Source organism: Toxorhynchites rutilus, chromosome 1 (genome assembly GCF_029784135.1).
Source record: "Toxorhynchites rutilus septentrionalis strain SRP chromosome 1, ASM2978413v1, whole genome shotgun sequence".
NCBI classification, from domain to species: Eukaryota; Metazoa; Arthropoda; class Insecta; order Diptera; family Culicidae; genus Toxorhynchites; species Toxorhynchites rutilus.
This window is the reverse complement of record NC_073744.1, coordinates 161867433-161886311: the sequence shown is the minus strand read 5'-3', so window position 1 is coordinate 161886311 and position 18879 is coordinate 161867433. Positions and strand designations below refer to the sequence as shown.

Genomic DNA, 18879 nt, shown 5'->3' with positions numbered 1-18879 from the left:
TTGGTATGCAAATCATGAAAATTCGTTCACAGTGAAATAAGTTATTAACGTTAACTTTATTTCATAAAAACGTGACCTGTTTTCTGATTTGGCACCCTTCCTGAAAGACGTAGTTCTACGTCAAAAAAAGAGCAAAGCAAAGCATGCTAAATTCTTGGTATTCACACTTTGGCAAAGTATTGAACTTTCATCAATTGTTCAAATTGTATACATAACAGTTCGGCTGAAAAGTTCATAAGGTTGACGTCTAGATGGCGCCTCTTGCAAAAATCTACTTGGCTATCACAAAGCACCATCTTTCAATGGATACTCGTCAAAATTTGACAGCATTCGGTCGATTGGTTCGTGAGTTACAGCATTGAGAGTGAAGCAACTTTTGTTATTGTGAAAAAAATGGAAAAATCACAAATCAATAAAAACGATGGCAAAATTGCATGAATTGGGCTTCGAATTGCTTCCGAATTGCACCATATTCTCCAGATCCGGCCCTCAGCGACTATTTTCTGTTCCCAGACCTGAAGAGAATGCTCGCTGGCAAGAAATTTAAGACCGATGATTAAGTGATTACTGACACTGAGGTCTATTTTGAGGAAAAACCGAAAGAGTACTATAAAAATGGTATCGAAATGTTGCAAGATCGCTATAATCGCTGTATCGCCCTCGAAGGCAATTGACGAATTTCATGCCAACTGGACTGGCCGTTGGCAGCACCATCTCAGATAGCAGTTAAAGGTTGTGAGTGTAAAAACATGGGTCATTTAAGCAACTTTGCAACGTTTGACATTTTCTTGACATGTTTCTGAATAGAGAAAAGTTAGCAGAGCATTAAAATGCGATAATTCATACATTAGAATGTTTCGAATTAAATTTGTTCGAAAAACTTTTTCCATGTACAGGGAAACTTCGATATAACGTAACCTCGTTATAACGTACACATTATCAAAGTCCAAAAAAATAATTTTTTGAGCATCTTTTTCTAAAAGAACAATAAATTATCTGTGTTTTGATACTGAAGCTTGTGTTGTAACTACAACCAATCCCGAAATACAACTGTTTTGTGATTCCGGATTCTAAATGAATAAATCTTCAATCAACAGAACGAAGGGAAACATCATGAGAAAAGTTGGCTTCGTCTTCTTATTGATTTTATTCATCAACCTTACTCAAACAGCAACACAATAAAGTAATATGAGCTACGTTTCAGAGTTCTTTATTATGCTTCGATGTAACGTACAATTCAATACAACGTACAATTTTGAAAGTAAAATGTACGTTATATCGAAGTTACCCTGTAAATGTGTCCATCGTCCGATGTATGGAAAACTTGTTGGAAGTGTTAAGGGCTATTTATATCTTTTTTTTAGAACTTTAAAAGCATATATTTTCGAGAAAAATAAATTTTAATTTTCAAAATTTTTTTTCAATGTAATTTTTTTCCAAAAAATTCTTTGATAATTTTTAATAATTTCATTTACATGGAAAAAGTTTTTCGAACAACAACTTGTTCATGTTTTTCTTTTGAACAATGCTATTAATGTTCAATTCGTTTCATTTTTATGCATAAATTATCACATTTTAAGTTCTCTGTTAACTTTTCTATATTTAGAAACATGTCAATAAAATGTCAAACGTGAGTATTTACACGCCCATCTTCCGATGTATGTACGTATATTTATTTTTTTTGGGATTTAAAAAAAAACGTTTTTGAGAAAAATGAATTTTAGTTTTAAAACTTTTTTGTCAGCGAAATTTTTTTCCAAAAAATTTTGGCATTTTTTACGAAAATTTAATTAATTTTCTGCATTTCATCCTTTGACATGAATTTTGTAGGTATCATAGTTTTTAAGTTCTAAATTTTTGTAAAAAATTAAGAAAAAAAATTGGCTTTTTACAAAAAGTAGTCTAATTTTGCAAAGTATGCAAAGTTGCTTAAATGACCCATGTCTTTACACCCACAACGTTTCACTACTATCTGAGATGGTGCTTCCAACTCCTAAGACGAGTTGGCATTCCACTTTTTTTTTTGCAAAATTCAATTTTATTATTCAACATAATAATAAAATGAATTTTGCAAAAAAAAGTAGTTTTACTGTGTTACCTTATAATCTTTTCAGTCGAACTGTTATATACGTTTACGTGAGATAACCCATGTAGTACTAGTCGTATTTTTTTCATAAATTGAACCAGTTTTGTCAAAAAATATGAATAAAAACTTGAGAAAAAATGAGATATTATTTTTTTAATAATTAATTCAATTTTAGAGTAAGTTTTCTTAGCATTTTAGTGTATTTAGTGTATTTTTCTCAGCAAAGCCTCAGCCTATGAAGTTCATTAATTTGTCAATAACTTTGTTAATGTTTGAATCGGATAGCTGGCTTTCGATTTTTTTTTTTAAAAAAGTCAATATGTCCTTACGTAAAAAAAATCGATATTGAAACTGGACATAACACAGTAAAATTGTAATTTGAGTAGCTTCAAGCATTTGTACACGAGAACTTATCGAGCATCAGTGTCATCTAGACATTGATGCTCGATAAGGATTAAAAAATCAATCCGCTTTAGCCGAGATATGTAGTGGAACGCTTCCTCTGAAAATTTCGAATTTTTCGAACGATGGCGGGAAAGATTTTGTATCGCTTTGGTGACAGCGGACAAGATTATATACTGTGGTTGAACAAGGACGCAGATTAGGAAGGTGAATCGGAAATCGAGACTGAAAATAAACCGACTTTTCCTGTGATCGATCATATTTCGCAGTGAGCATGATCAAAATGATCAGTCCACTTATCCACGATGGGGGAGAGGGGAGCCTGAAAGCGTGCTTTTTGAGAGCCCAGGATATTTTTTCTGTGTAGTCCTTTGTCTCTCAAAAATATTTACGAACATCACATTTCAATCCGAAAACAAGCGCCCAATTATCAATTATTTGAAAAAAATGTAATTAATTTTGGATACACCTTTTATGGAAGAATGATGTCCACTGTCCATTGATCAGGTGGTAATAAAAATTGACATGTTGGGTAGCCGCCACCATAATAACCATAAAAGTAGCGTCATTGATTGAGTGCCTTGCAAATGCCTTTCGTCGATTTTACAATACAAGGGCGACAAAAGAAGGAAAATTCCATTACAGCTGTTTTATGGGTTACTTCCGCTGTGAATAAGAAAAACCCGACAGTTGTTCGAATTCTCCTCCCCCGATGCAACCTATGTTTAAAAGCAACATTTGAAAGGTGAGAGAATCGATACTAAAGGAAGAAACATGAGCGCCAAAATTCGCCTATCCTATTTCAACACAGCTTACGGTCATTTCGAGGTGTGCTCTGTACGTCACAACCGCGCTTAGTCACTTTTTTTGTCGAATAAACTGTGCAAATTGCAGTGATTTGCAGTTTTATTTTATCGCTTTCTCCATCATTTAGCAATTTCTGGAAATGAAGAGATTTGGAGGCATTTTCATGCATCTAGCGCTCGAACACTAGAAGTTTGTATGTCAGACAGGAACGGGAATTTAATTTCGGCTGACGCAATCCTTTTTTTGTCCACATCGGAAATACCACTGAAACCTAGTCAGCATGTCTACTGTCCGCCATGCAAGAAACACAAACAATTCGAACGTAAAAAAACCCGAAAAAAACCGTTGCACGTAAGCTATGTAGAATGTAACCGCTCGAACCTGTGGTCTAATTTTAGAACAATCTTCAAACTCTGACTATTGAACACGTTTCTAGTCAACACTTCTAATCACATCGATGATACTGCTCGCAATTATTTTTTGCTCGGTTTAGTACACACTAAAGATAATCACTTCACACTTTCTACGCAAAACTGTCACAGTGTGACACCTAGTATATAACCTCTTAATTCGCACGCAACACGTGTACGCGTTCACACAAGAAAAAAACCGTTCACCACTCGAAAATAGAGTACTGACATCCGTTCAACGCGACGGTACAAACGAAACTAGTTCGCGAGCTTCTATTTATTAGGTTCTTTTATTTGTCCGATCGGGAATGCAGCTGCCAGCTGGCAGTTCGGAAGATGAGGAGACTTGAAAAAACAGAAGCCACAACTGCCAACGGGTGCGAAGGCGAAGGAGGTAGGTAAAATAAAACATAAACATTAAAAGGCGGCGATTCGAGCGAACGTCAACAATATGTGCAGCGAGAAAAAAAAACATTGTGTATAGAACATCAAACACTGCTAATCTTATGCGTAATTACACTCTACTTGGTGGGTGAGAGGGGTGAAATTACTCGCGCTTGGCTTCCAACGATCACATCATACGATCGCGGTTCGCCGCTCTCGCGATCACACGTTCTCTCGCTTTCACATGTGTGCACACACCGAGAAAAAAACCGAATGATTTTGTATGACAAATCAACGATTCAGTAGATTGAGAAGTCTATTCAATAACGGGACTGCTACTGCTGCTACCAGGACTCGAAATCTTCGAAGATGAAACATTAATATTGACTCTCGTAGCTTCGCTTCGACTAGGACTACTTCGGCATTCCCCGTCAACATGACTTGAATTGACTAGGAAATGAATTGACGAGCGTTGAGAGCAAGGATGACTGATATACTATTCTAGCAAATGGTTGTTCTAATTGACGTGACTAATGAATACGAATCTGCCTCTTCATTCAACCTGACTTCAATCCACACTACTCTTCCCTCTGACACGAATCTCGTTACCTGCGTACACAATCTTATTTTGAAGTCCATATAAAAAGAAACGAAAACTAGATTTCTATTGCAAAAAAGTAGTAACACCATTAATGGATGGCTGGATTGTTTACCCACCGTGAACTGAAACCAACGAACTCATACAGTTACGAGGTATGCTATAAAGGTCCTCACGTTAGTATTAGTAAAAAGCGTTTGTCTCCGAGTTCAATTTTGAAAATGCCGAAAACGGGTTCAAATTAACAAAATTCACAAATTTGTCAGTGTTTCTGAACACAACACTGTACGCTATTTCATATGTGTGTAATTTTCGTGTACGAAACAAAAAAATCTAGCTCACCTGTAGTGCCGTTCTACGCATAGTTGTCCCATGTTACTTTTTGACAATTTTCTCTTCTCTTCATAAAACGATGTTTTTATGCCCAGTCTACCGGAAAAACACCAAAAAAGTTGTAGTTTGTTTAAACTGACCAGACGTCCCGCGTTACGCGGGACAGTGCCGCATTTCGCCAAAATGTCCCGCGTTAGATTACGTCTCGCGAAACGTCCCGCATTTGGCAAAAGAAGCTAAAGTGTCCCGCGATATCAATATATTTCAATATTTGAATTTGATCATGTTGATTTTCTTAAATGGATGAACCTCAAAAAAACATTTATTTAGCAGACTGTTCAAGAGCGCTTCCAATGAATCCGAGGTTAACTCGTTGAGCTAGTTTCATCGCACCGAACGTGTACTTTTTGTTTAAAGTACATAATAAAAACACAAGATTTAAAAAAAAATATTTCAAAAATTAAAACTCATTTTCTCAAAAACTTACTTTTTTAAAAATCTCAAAAAATTATGTGAATAGCCTTTATCATTTCCAACAATTCGGACTACTTGTAACATCGAAAAATACATCGAAAGATGGGCACTTTTCAGTGAAAAAGTTTTTCTAACAACAAATTTTTCATGTTTTTTTCTATTAAGAAACATGTCAAATGCGAGAATTTACACACAACAATGTAACGAGTAAAACATTATTTTTTCAGGGGTCTCCATACAAAAATGCCCATATTTCAGAAACTATAAAAGATACAAAATTGAAGTCTTCCACGAAAGTTCATAATTTAATAAGATATAGAGCTTTATCAAATACCCCATATCGCTATCTTGACTTTAAACAAAATTAGGATTAGTTGTAATTTTTCAAAGAATAGGTGGTTGTTATAAAAGTTTTTAAAATGTAAAAGTGCCCATCTTCCGATGTATGGACGACTTGTTGGAAATTGTAAGGGCCATTCATATAATTTTTTTGAGAATTTAAAAAAAAATTCTTGAGAAAAATGAGTTTTAATTTTGAAAATAACTTTTTTTTTCAGCGAAATCGAAACAAAAATTGTTCTTTTTTTTTGAAAATTTAAACAATTTACTATATTTCATCGTTTGACCAAAATTTTGTAATTATTATATATTTTTTTAGTTATAATTTTTTGCGAAAAATCAAGAAAAAAATTCGGTCCTTTTCAAAAATTAGTCTAAATATTTTTTGAATATTTCAAATATCCAAAGTTGCTTAATAGACCCAAGTGTTGACACTCACAACGTTTCACTGATATATGAGATGCTGCTACCAACGGCCAGTCGAGTTGGCATGAAATTCATCATATGTCAAATCACGTTGAACTCAAACATGGATACATGCACAAGTGATACAGGAGAGAGAGAAACGAATTCGTTTTGAGAGGAGTCATTTTGATATGCATTGAAGTCCATTTGACGAAAATAATGAAATGAGATAATCGAGTCGTAGAGTGAAATAGCAACTAAACACCTGAATGACTGTTGAGTCATGTTGACGGAGAAACTGCTGGAATAAGTCAGAACTCATTCCCAATTGAATACGAAGGCGAATTTCTTCAGATTCCCCTGACTATCCTCAGTTGAACATGACTTTGTCGAGCCCTGGCTGCTACAGAAGAAGTACGCACGTCAGTATGTATGCTAGTGGCTGACAGCTGTTACGCATGAAGCCTTCACTTTCAATTATAGTGTCTGACAATCCGGCAAACAAAGTTGGGCATCCATAGCATTCGTTCTTATGAAATTTTTGACGTACGACAACGGCTTTCATTTTTGTACTGGGGTGTAAGTTTAAGTTAGGTTTGAGGTGTAAGGTTTTGAGCGCTAATACCTCTTCACCAACTAAACGAAGCGGTATGATAATCACCTAATTCGAAAGACAAAAGGTGTACAAGTAATATATGCTACTTATTGGCCCCATAACACTTTCAATGGCTCAAAACAAAACTAACTTTTGAAATCAAATAAATCTATAAATACGGCTACCTGCTTGAAATTTCATCTCAGTCGTGATTGGTGAGCGGTTCGGCGGTCAACGATTCGATAACACTGAAGAAATTCGTGACGCAGTTACATCGTCCTTCAAAAATTTGGACGCTACGCACTTTGCGCTCGGAATAGAAAAACTCGTGCCACGCTATGAAAAATGCCTCGAACGTTACGGCGATTATGTAGAAAGATAGAAAATGAAACGTAGATTACGAAAATCGCCTTGTTTTTGGTCCTAACTTTATTTTTCCGAGATTTCTGAGACTCTGAAACTTATTTTTGAACGACCCTTGTAATTTATGTTCAAATTGAATTTGTATTGTTCTGATGCTTCGCGAATCGTTGGCGCCGTTCAGTGCATCAGTTCATTGGTCCTTGCAGGGCTACCATAAATTTCTATTTTATATGTTCATTCGAGAACATCTCAGAACATCTCAGCAGAGCAGTAACTTCGTCTCCTTCGTCTCCTGTTTGATTGCTATTGAAACGAAAATCTGGCGATCTGGCGTTGTAGTAACATTCAAACCTCTCATGCTAAAGGTCACAAGTTCAATTCTCACTTCCGACATTCTTCCAAAAATGGAAGATCATTATAATAGAGGAAAAAAACGAATATAACTTGAAACTATAACGATACTACGATATTTTCGAACACGAACAATATTGGATCAGTTTCGTGAGCTGTGGTTTTTTTTCATATACCACTACTGTCTCAAAGTCTGCTATGCAAATCAGTCGCTCGTAAATTGCTCGTTCGAAATGCAAATGCAGTGCAGGAGATAAAAATTAGTGCGTCATCTCCGCCTTTGCACTGCCATACAACAAAAGTAATTTCACTCGGGATTCGTACTTTCAGTTTCTGTTTTGCTACTGCGTTGAATGGATAATCAAAATAACTTGCTCGTGGATGCATTCTTAAAATTCTGTTAATACACGCTCAGTGCATAGCTTACACATTTATACACACACAGGAGTACATCAGAAGAGGAATATGACCTCAGATTCTGAAGTACAAAAAAAACTGATTCCCAATTTATATTTATTTTTTCGCTAACTAAGTGCTCTCATTATGAAATCGTACCAAAGCGAGAGATTGTGATTGCACATACGTTTGTGCAGACAACGCAGGACGATTCCTGAACAGAAATCGGAAAGCATCTTTTTTCATTTACGATTCATCAGACATCTGGCGAGCAAACGAACGGCGGCAATACTCGAGCCCTTCCAGATGGCTTTACTCAAGGCCGCAAGAGAGTTAGTTTTCCAAAATGGCCTTTTTCGAGACTAGAAGGGAATGAACGTTCAAATTTGAAATATCTTCAACACAAAATAGGGAAGGCATAATTCATTACACATTACTCATCCCGCTAGCGACCAAACGGCAATGGCAGCGAGGCTTTTCAAATGGCCTTTCTCAGGGTCAAGAGTTTGATTTAAGTTTTCAAAATTGGCCTTTTTTAATTAGAGTTTCAATTAGAGAATGAACTTAGAAAGATGAAAGCCTCTATAATTCAAAACCTAGTCATAATCATGATTTGTACTTTGTTCTCCCTTTAGCCAGCGAGCAGGCAACAGTCCCACACAAAGAGGTTTAGTACGACGCGAAGTCTGAGAGCGAAACCGCTTCGGAGGTTCAACTGTGTGGTGAGAATCAGATCCAATTAGGCTCTCCTTATAAATTTTTGTTCTCGAATCCGATAAATATACACCGTATCAGTTTTCACACCGTCTGGCGAAGAGTGTTTGTGTTTAATTGAATCACACGTACGCATTGCTGTTTTTAAGTTTTGTTGTGTTTGTTTAAGTACCCATTTTGGTAGCCCTAAAAATAAGAAAAAAAGCATTGCAAACTACAAGTTGACAACAATATAAAAGATAACTGAGTGCGAACAATAAAATTGATATCTATTTTATTACGACTCCGGTGGCGTTTATACGTAAGTATCAAATTTTCCAAATCCACATAATACGATTTTCGATGTCACTTGTGAGTTAAGCTTATTTTTTTACTGGAAAGAGACTAAAAAGCATGCTAAACAGCTGTTGGTCACTCTCTTCAGCTTCGTTTTTTTTTACAACAACACCTAGCATCCCACTCAATTTCAAAGTAATTAATTCTATGTGTTTTGATGCACTTCTGGGAAAAGGCTAAAATTACTGCTAACTACAATCAACGATAGCATATATTGGCCTTGATGTGGGAAAAGATAAAAATACAGACTAGAGTAAATAAAAGTACATGTTGCACTGAGTGCTGTTTTATCAAAACACATGTGTTCAACTTAAATTGTACCAATGGCAACTGTAACAGTCCGGACCTTCCAAATTGAACTTTTTTCGCCGGAAAATGCAAGATTTTTCCATTCTAGTTTCCATTCCATGTATTGCCGGGCGATAATGAGATGGTTCTGCTTAAATATGGGGGCGGTCAGTTTCGGCTTCCCTTGAGGTCTCTTCCACATGATGTTTGGTGACTCATTCAAGATGCGCGCAATATGCCTCTTCGTTACTGGAACAACCGTTTCTGCCTTAATGTATGAGCAGGACATCGTTTCCTGGTTGCTTCGTGTCTTATTCGACCTTTAAGTCGTAAAGTAACTTTGGTGTTCCCATTTGATGGTCGTTATATCCCATATTTCTGGCACTATTTAAAGAAATTCCCTACCACTTTCTCAGATAGACCAATTTTTGTTACGATCGAGCGATTAGAAAACTTTTATTCACTGAATATCTTTATTATTTTCAGCCCCTCTTCCGTCAATAGAATACCTTTCGCCATTCCTTTAAATTCTACGTAAATCACTAATCTCACCAACTTCTTACGTTGCACATCTAATATTAATCTTGTAAATTGAACATTCCCAAGTATTTTTTCAAAAAACACAGATAATGGCTTGGTCATTATGCGAAAACTCGATTTTATGCCCTGCGGCTGAACTATGTCTCGGGAAAAAACGACGTTTGAATGTTTATATCCACCGATGCCGCCTTGTGTGTGTGATTGTGACGCACGTCCTTTCAATAAAATATACTATCACTATAGCAAATGAGTATCCCGATAAAAAGAACATTCCTAGTTGTTTTGTAAGTGTTTCAAGTTTTTTTTAAGTGCGGCTAAACGAATGTCTATCACTGTATGCTAAAAAAATACGAAAAACATTCGGAAAGTTGGAAAATAGAAAAGTCATTTTTCGACAAATTTTGCATATCTATATATTAGGCTGTCAAAAAGTCCTGCGGTATTTTTTTTGAATTTTCATTTGTTCATAAAATTAGAAAACATATTGGTTTACGAAAGCCATTGGTGTAAGTTGATTGAGCATAATTCGGTGTAAAAATATTGTCACATGGCAAAATATGAAAAATTATCGAAGTTGCTGTTGTATTTTCGAACGGATGGTCATTAGCAGGTTAATAGAGCTATTATGCCATCCATCAACTTCGAGTAGTTTGCTTTATCCAATAAACGGGGTGATTTGGAATTGGAATTGTTGTTCGGGGGAAATGACGCAATTTTGGTTGAACTATTTTCCGTAGAGGGCATAACTATATAAATAAAAATGATGTGGTGTCCGTTCCTCACGATTTAACTCAAGAACGGAGCAACGGATTTGAACAATCAGTATCAGGGTTGAAGTGTCTCAGTCTGCGTCAGGTTTATACAGTGGTAGACATTCGTTTAGCCGCACCTTATTTTTTCTCAATATTTTTAAAAATAAGTCAATTCTTTGTACAGTTTTGCTCATAAAAGATGATTATTGGTTATTTTCATCGAATTCATCAAAAAAAAAGTATAAATTCACTTTTTGTTTTCTAAGTAATTCAAATATGTGGAATCAGGGTCGACATTCGTTTAGCCGCATCCTAAAATTTCAATAAAAGAAAATTTGGCCGGCAAATTTCGAGTCCAATCGGTAGCTAATATTTAGTATGTCCACCTCCATTTCGGATCACTTTGAAAACTCGATTTGGCATCGAGTCAGACAGCTTTTAAAGTTGCCATATTGATTATAGCCCAACATTCCTGAATTACTGCCTCGAGACTGGAAATGTTGTCAAATTGTCATCCGTTTGCGTTCTCCATAGGTTCTCTATGGGATTGCAATCGACTGCCAGCAGGTCATTCAAGAAGCGGAATGTCCTTCTCGGCAAACCATGCCTTCGATTGCTTGGAAATGTGGATCTATGCATAATCCTGCTGAAAAAACGACATTCTCGGTAGCGTTATTCTCAATATGGCCAATCAAAACGTCATCCAGTAATTGAAGATACTTTTCGGAGTTCATTCGGGAGAAAATGAAACAAATGAGAAGCTTGATGTGATAGGAAACGGCTCCCCACACTGTCAAACTTCCGCCCCCAAAGTTTCGCTTCGATCTCACGACATGCCGTTGACTTAAATTGTACCAATGGCAACTGTAACAGTCCGGACCTTCCAAATTGAACTTTTTTCGCCGGAAAATGCAAGATTTTTCCATTCTAGTTTCCATTCCATGTATTGCCGGGCGATAATGAGATGGTTCTGCTTAAATATGGGGGCGGTCAGTTTCGGCTTCCCTTGAGGTCTCTTCCACATGATGTTTGGTGACTCATTCAAGATGCGCGCAATATGCCTCTTCGTTACTGGAACAACCGTTTCTGCCTTAATGTATGAGCAGGACATCGTTTCCTGGTTGCTTCGTGTCTTATTCGACCTTTAAGTCGTAAAGTAACTTTGGTGTTCCCATTTGATGGTCGTTATATCCCATATTTCTGGCACTATTTAAAGAAATTCCCTACCACTTTCTCAGATAGACCAATTTTTGTTACGATCGAGCGATTAGAAAACTTTTGTTCACTGAATATCTTTATTATTTTCAGCCCCTCTTCCGTCAATAGAATACCTTTCGCCATTCCTTTAAATTCTACGTAAATCACTAATCTCACCAACTTCTTACGTTGCACATCTAATATTAATCTTGTAAATTGAACATTCCCAAGTATTTTTTCAAAAAACACAGATAATGGCTTGGTCATTATGCGAAAACTCGATTTTATGCCCTGCGGCTGAACTATGTCTCGGGAAAAAACGACGTTTGAATGTTTATATCCACCGATGCCGCCTTGTGTGTGTGATTGTGACGCACGTCCTTTCAATAAAATATACTATCACTATAGCAAATGAGTATCCCGATAAAAAGAACATTCCTAGTTGTTTTGTAAGTGTTTCAAGTTTTTTTTAAGTGCGGCTAAACGAATGTCTATCACTGTATGCTAAAAAAATACGAAAAACATTCGGAAAGTTGGAAAATAGAAAAGTCATTTTTCGACAAATTTTGCATATCTATATATTAGGCTGTCAAAAAGTCCTGCGGTATTTTTTTTGAATTTTCATTTGTTCATAAAATTAGTTACAATCATCTGTTTTAAGTCAAATATGCGCCGTTTTGTTCGATGACTTGTTCCCAACGAGATGCCAACTTCATAATACCCCTGTTATAGAAGCTCGCTTCCTTATTGGCAAAAAACTCGGATAGCCAATTTTCACAGGCCTCTTTTGTGGCTAAATTCTGACTACCTAGCTCTTTCGCCATGGACAAAAACAGGTGGAAGTCACTTGGTGCAAGGTCCGGACTATACGGCGGATGCAAAAGAACCTCCCATCCGAGCTCCCGGAGCTTCTGGCGCGTCACCAAAGAAGTGTGTGGCCTGGCGTTGTCCTGATGGAAGACAATGCGGCCTCTGTTTATCAAAGATGGCCTCTTCTTCATGAGTGCTACCTTCAAGCGGTCCAGTTGTTGGCAGTACAGGTCCGAATTGAGCGTTTGGCCATAGGGAAGCAGCTTATAATAGATTTTTCCTTGACAATCCCACCAAACACACAGCAGAACCTTCCTGGCCGTTAATGAGGGCTTGGCCACCGTCTGAGCCGCTTCAGCGGGCTTCGATCACGACCGTTTGCGCTTCACGTTGTCGTAAGTGACCCACTTTTCATCGCCAGTCACCATCCGCTTCAGAAATGGGTCGATTTTGTTGCGATTCATCAGCGATTCACATGCGTCGATACGGTCAAAGATGTTTTTTTACGTCAACGTGTGTGGCACCCATACATCGAGCTTCTTTGTGAATCCAAGCTTCTTCAAATGGTTAATAACGGTTTGATGACTTATCCCCAGCTCTTGGCCGATGCTACGGCTGCTACTACGCCGGTCTTTCTCGGCTAATTCAGCGATTTTGTCGCAATTTTCGACGACAGGCCTTCCGGAGCGTGGCGCATCTTCGACGACCTCTACACCAGAACGAAAACGTTGAAACCATCGTTGTGCGGTGGAAATGGAAACTGTATCGGGTCCATAAACTGCACAATTTTTTCTTTATTTTGCTCCATATTTGCGACACTATAACTCACGAACGACTTAACCAAACAAAACACTGTCAAGGACTATATTATAGCGCGCAAAAATACCTTTCCAACAAGCTATAGTATGACTCGATACAATGAATACAACTAGAACTACGCGCTTACAACGACACTTCGCGGAAATACCGCAGGACTTTTTTGACAGCCTAATAAATAAAAACGATTTGGTGTCCGTTCCTCACGATTTAACTCAAGAACGGAGCAAAGGATTTGAACAGTCAGCACCAGGATTGAAGTGTCTCAGTCTGCATCAGGTGTATATTTTTTTTTGCAGGCTCAGTAACTTAAGTTTAAAGGAGCCGAATTCTTAAATATAATTTTAAAACTATATATATAAACAATTTTCTTACATCTATGGTTAGTAAGGTGGAAAACCGATTACTCGCGGTGTACTCGAGTTTAGAAGGGTGACATATTTTTAGGAGAAGGATGGGGTATAAGAAAACTGTAACAATGTTGACGAACACTCAATTCTTAAATCTGTTTGTATATCTATAGTGTTTTTACATTTCAACTTATTATACTATTTATAGCAAGAGGACGAATTACCCGCAAAGGAAGGAAAGGAGGGTATAAGGACATAGGGACAATCACACACGAAGATCGATAGCTTTAAGGAAAACATATATATGGGACATGTAATCAAGGTCTAACTGAGCCAACACATCTCTCACCGGCACATTGGGCTGTCTTCCTCGGGCCCGAAGGGAGTTTTCTAAATTCGATCTGGCGACCAGATACACCTCGCACGACCAAACAACGTGCTCGATGTCGCGATAACCTTTGCCACAAACACAGAGATTGCTGCTGGCAAGATTGAAACGAAAGAGTAGTGCATCTAAAGAACAGTGATTGGACATGAGTCGGGAGAATGTGCGAAGAAAGTCCCGACTCAATTCCAGACTTTTGAACCACGGAATGAGGCTAACCTTAGGGATAATCGAGTGAAACCAACGGCCCAATTCATCTTCATTCCACTTGCGTTGCCAGTTTGCGATGGTATTTTTGCGGACTAAAGAATAAAATTCATTGAAGGCGATTTGACGCTGATAAATATCGCCTTCAATTGCACCTACCTTTGCTAATGAGTCAGCCCTCTCATTACCCGGAATGGAGCAATGTGAAGGGACCCAGATAAAGGTAATGACATAACAGCGTCTGGATAAAGCACTCAAAATTTCTCGTATTCTCTTAAGGAAGTACGGCGAGTGCTTTTCCGACCTCACTGAACGGATAGCTTCGACAGAGCTAAGACTATCCGTTACAATGTAATAGTGTTCAACAGGTCGTGAGGCGACGCTGTCCAGCGCCCAATGAATTGCTGCCAATTCAGCAATATATCCTGAGCAAGGATTCTGAAGACTGTGTGAGGTGCTAAAAAATTCGTTGAACACTCCAAATCCTGTGGACTCATTTATAGTGGACCCATCAGTAAAGTACATATTATCACAATTGATACCCCTATATTTTTCATCGAAGATCGTTGGTAATCTGAATATCCATGGATATCTTCCAACGCGATACGGAGACAAAGATACTGAATTCGCTCGAGTTTAATGAGGTGTGTTTTGGCAGCTGATTGAAAACAGAAACTGCCATACTCCATCACTGAGAGAATAGTTGTTCGATACAACATTATAAGATCTTCGGGATGGGCTCCCCACCAGGTGCCGGTAATTGTACGGAGAAAGTTTATTCTTTGTTGGCATTTTTTACTCAGATACCTAATATGGGCCCCCCAAGTACATTTGGAGTCGAACCAGACCCCAAGATACTTGAATGACATAGCATAAGTGATCGGTTTACCCAAAAGTTGAAGCTTTGGTTTTGCTGGTCTATGCTTCCTAGAAAAAACCACCATCTCTGTTTTCTCCGTGGAGAATTCGATCCCTAGCCCAATGGCCCAGGTAAGGTGTATATGTCAAGAAAGAAATTATATACTGCCAATATAGATCGCGCACAGAAAAATAATTATTTAAATCAGAAAAGCAATTGTGGTTTGCCGGGTCAGCTAGTTCAAAATATGTTTTATTTTTACAAAAATCAGCTGTCTGCTGTAAATGTTTTGATCAGGTTCAAAAAGGATTATGGACAACTTCCTGAACAAAAAATTCTATAAAGTCACTGATCAAGGTGATCAGTGACTTTATAGAATTCGTAGCAAGTCCAAATTCGTTTTTGCCGATAAATTCCCAAGAAAGCTGATTATTTGGCAAGGTATTTGCAGCTGCGGCCTGATTTTCCAAACGAAAAAGCTCACAATATGGAGTGCACAGTTACTAAGAGAGAAAGAAAAAAATCAATACCTAGCCGAGATAATTTTCATAACGAAAAAGTTCACTCATGCAATGAAAAAGTTTCTCCCAGCAAGAAAGATGCTCGGCTCGTGTAACCCATTTTCGGGAAACAACGCCACCAGGTCACGTGCTCTGCTCTGCGTTTAGTTAGGCAATAGCAACAATATGTTCCTTTCCCGGATTTCCTTTATGGTGGCTTCATGTGGTGCAGGAATAAATGGATAACTTCGCTTCGCAAAGGTGCGATGTGCAGTTGCTCTTAGCTTGCGGGGGCGAATAGTTACTGGTTTCGTTTCACAGAATAATGACGATTGTTGCTGAATACAAAGCTCGTAGTGAGTTGAGACCATTTACGTCAAAAAAATAGGAAGTTTGGAGAAGTACTCTGATATGTGGGAATAAGTGCGAGATTTTGGCGATTAGACGTGATTTTATGTTCACACGAGACGAGCGAAACAAAATTGTTGAACACTTGGAAGTTATTTTTCGAGAATTCATCTTGTTCGTGTGTAGAATATTTGTTTAATTATTTTTCAAAAATGATCGAATTGTCATGAACCATAAGCCACAAGCGATCATATCCAAATGTAATGTCATTATATGACAACAGCATTTTTTTCCTCGAGCACCGGTCCCGATCATCCCGTGAACGAGCTTTTCCCCATTTATTTGGCAGTTAAATTCCATTTTCGCTTGAATTCTTTCTGGTCGCTTGCAGTTCCACACTCGTTTTTTCAGTTCCCCCTTCACAATCAACCAGTATTCTTCGATCGGATTTAGCCACGACGTATTGGATTGTACTCCTTGGGGACCACCATGACACCATTGTCGTTGTACTATTTATTGTTCGGTTTCAATTGAACAATGACAACTTTCAAAAAGTCGGGAAAATTGGAGAAGTGCTGGTCAACCAGGTCATGTTGCATCGATCGAAAAAAGGGAAGCAATCGAACGGAGCAATGTCTGGAGAATACGGCAGGTGGGATGTGAACTCCCATTTCAGCGTTTTCAAGTATGTTTTGACCGGTTTCGCGACATGCGGTCGAGCATTGTCGCATTGTGCAAAATAACTTTATCGTGTCTTTGCTCGTATTGTGGCCGTTTTTGCTTCAGTGCACGGCTCAAACGCATCAATTGTCGTCGGTAGAGGTCCCCCGTAATGGTTTCATTCGGTTTTAGCAGCTCATAGTACACCGCACCCAGCTGGTCCCGCCAAATAGACAGCATAACCTTCTGGCCGTAAATGTTCCGCTCGGCCGTCGATGTTGATGCATGGCCGGGGTATTTATTCGTTGCCCGACGTTTAGGATTGTCGTAATGGATCCACTTTTCATCGCCAGTAACGATTCATTGCAAAAAAAAAACTTTCTTTTATGCCGTTGGAGTAGATGTTCGCACGTGAAAAAACGGCGTTCGACGTCTCGTGGCTTCAATTCATACGGCACCTAATGTCCTATCGTTCGGATCATTCCCATTGCTTTCGCAATCGGATATGGTTTGCTGAGCTACTCCAAGTGTATCTGCAAGTTCTTCTTGCGTTTGTGACGGATCGAGTAAAGCCTCCAATTCTTCATCTTCAAACTTTTTTGGCGGTCCGGAACGTTCTTCGTCTTCCAAGTCAAAATTACCACTTTAAAACCGTGCAAACCACGTCCGACACGTTCGCTCAGTTGGAGCATGGTCACCATAAACTTCCACCACCTTCCACCAAGCACAAGATGATATTTGTCGCTTTTGTAATGCCGAAAGCGAAACCTTGGAACATTTGCTCTGTAACTGCAGAGCTCTAACTAGACGCAGACTTCAACACCTTGATAAAGCTATTCTGGAGCCCAAGGAAATCTGGTCTGCGTCGCCGATCAGGATTATAAATTTTATCAAACAGATCATTCCTGATTGGCACCTATCTCGCTATAGCTTTCAGTCTACTCCTTCATCAATAAATAGTAGATAAGCTTGAAGTGTAGTATAAAAAGGGGTATACCACAATAGTTCAAAATAATGGACGCAGTGGTTCACACCCAACACGGGAAAAAAAAACTTCCACCAAAATGCGATGACTTTCCGCAGCTTTTTTCTTCATATTGAAGTAGTGAAGTAACACTCCCCGCAAAAACACGAAGTTCGACATATTCGAAGTGGCAAAAAAACTATGTTGTTTACGCTTTAACTTCTTGACATATACTGAAAAAAGACGCTCAATGACAGTAGCTTTAAAACGAATGTCTGGAAATTTGATTCACTGGAATAATAATCAAGTGACGCCATCTGATGTAAAACCGAAGAAACTTACGGGTACACCTAATAAATGGCACACTTTTTGTTTGTTTGGATTGTTTCGTGTTCAGCCTTTACTCGACTGTATCTCATAAAGTTAGAATTTTGTAACCTTTCTTTGATTAATTGTATCTGATAGCATAAGCTCCCTTTCCGTCTAGATACAGTCTATCGCAAAATTGAGTATACAAATGCTACTTGACGATACTTTCCACTTATTTGGTATAGAATACAGTCAATCCTCCTATAACGCGGTACTCTTATAGCGCGGTTTCCGTTCAACAACGTCCCATCAGTTCTTTTCGTGCAACCAATGCATGATTTTAACTGGATATGTTTATAAAGGGTGTGTCACATCAAATTGCATCACGGAAAAAACGCTGTAGAAATTCGCCCAGTAGACCGATCCTTTTGAAAATTTTAGACAGTAAAATAAAAACTATTAAACAACTTTTGGCATTTTCCATTTTTCATACTTCGAGCCCAAGTCCGTATGCTCGTACCTTCCTCTTTACCCCGTCCATAAGGTTCTGTACAACGTCAGGTTGTAGTTTTTTTTGAACAGAAATCCATTTTCTCTTGAAGTCCGCCTCCGATTTGACAACTTTTGGGTTCTTCCGGAGGACCTGCTTCATAATCGCCCAATATTTCTCTATTGGGCGAAACACCGGCGCGTTGGGCGGGTTCATTTCCTTTGGCACGAAGGTGACCCCGTTGGCTTCGTACCACTCCAACACGTCCTTTGAATAGTGACACGAAGCGAGATCCGGCCAGAAGATGGTCGGGCCCTCGTGCTGCAAATTCAGCTTATTGGCGACATCCCGGACCGAACTTCTCGGATCACGTCTAAACTGCTTAACTACGCGCTTGTGATCTTTTTCACT

At 38.4% G+C, this 18879-nt stretch overlaps 1 protein-coding gene across 16 annotated transcripts in view; it reads right to left on the bottom strand.

The window, feature by feature from the left end:
* The window catches only part of LOC129764626 (uridine phosphorylase 1), an 80503-nt gene that overhangs the window by 29358 nt on the left and 32266 nt on the right, over nt 1-18879 (bottom strand). For 2 of the 16 annotated variants that reach the window (XM_055763902.1, XM_055763893.1), the window contains exon 1: nt 3677-3968. The exons of 13 other annotated variants lie outside the window; for them this stretch is intronic. The gene's annotated coding sequence lies outside the window, so the exon portion shown is untranslated. Of the gene's footprint in view, nt 1-3676; nt 3978-18879 lie in introns of those variants that run through there. One more of the 16 variants, XM_055763909.1, reaches the window with a different exon arrangement.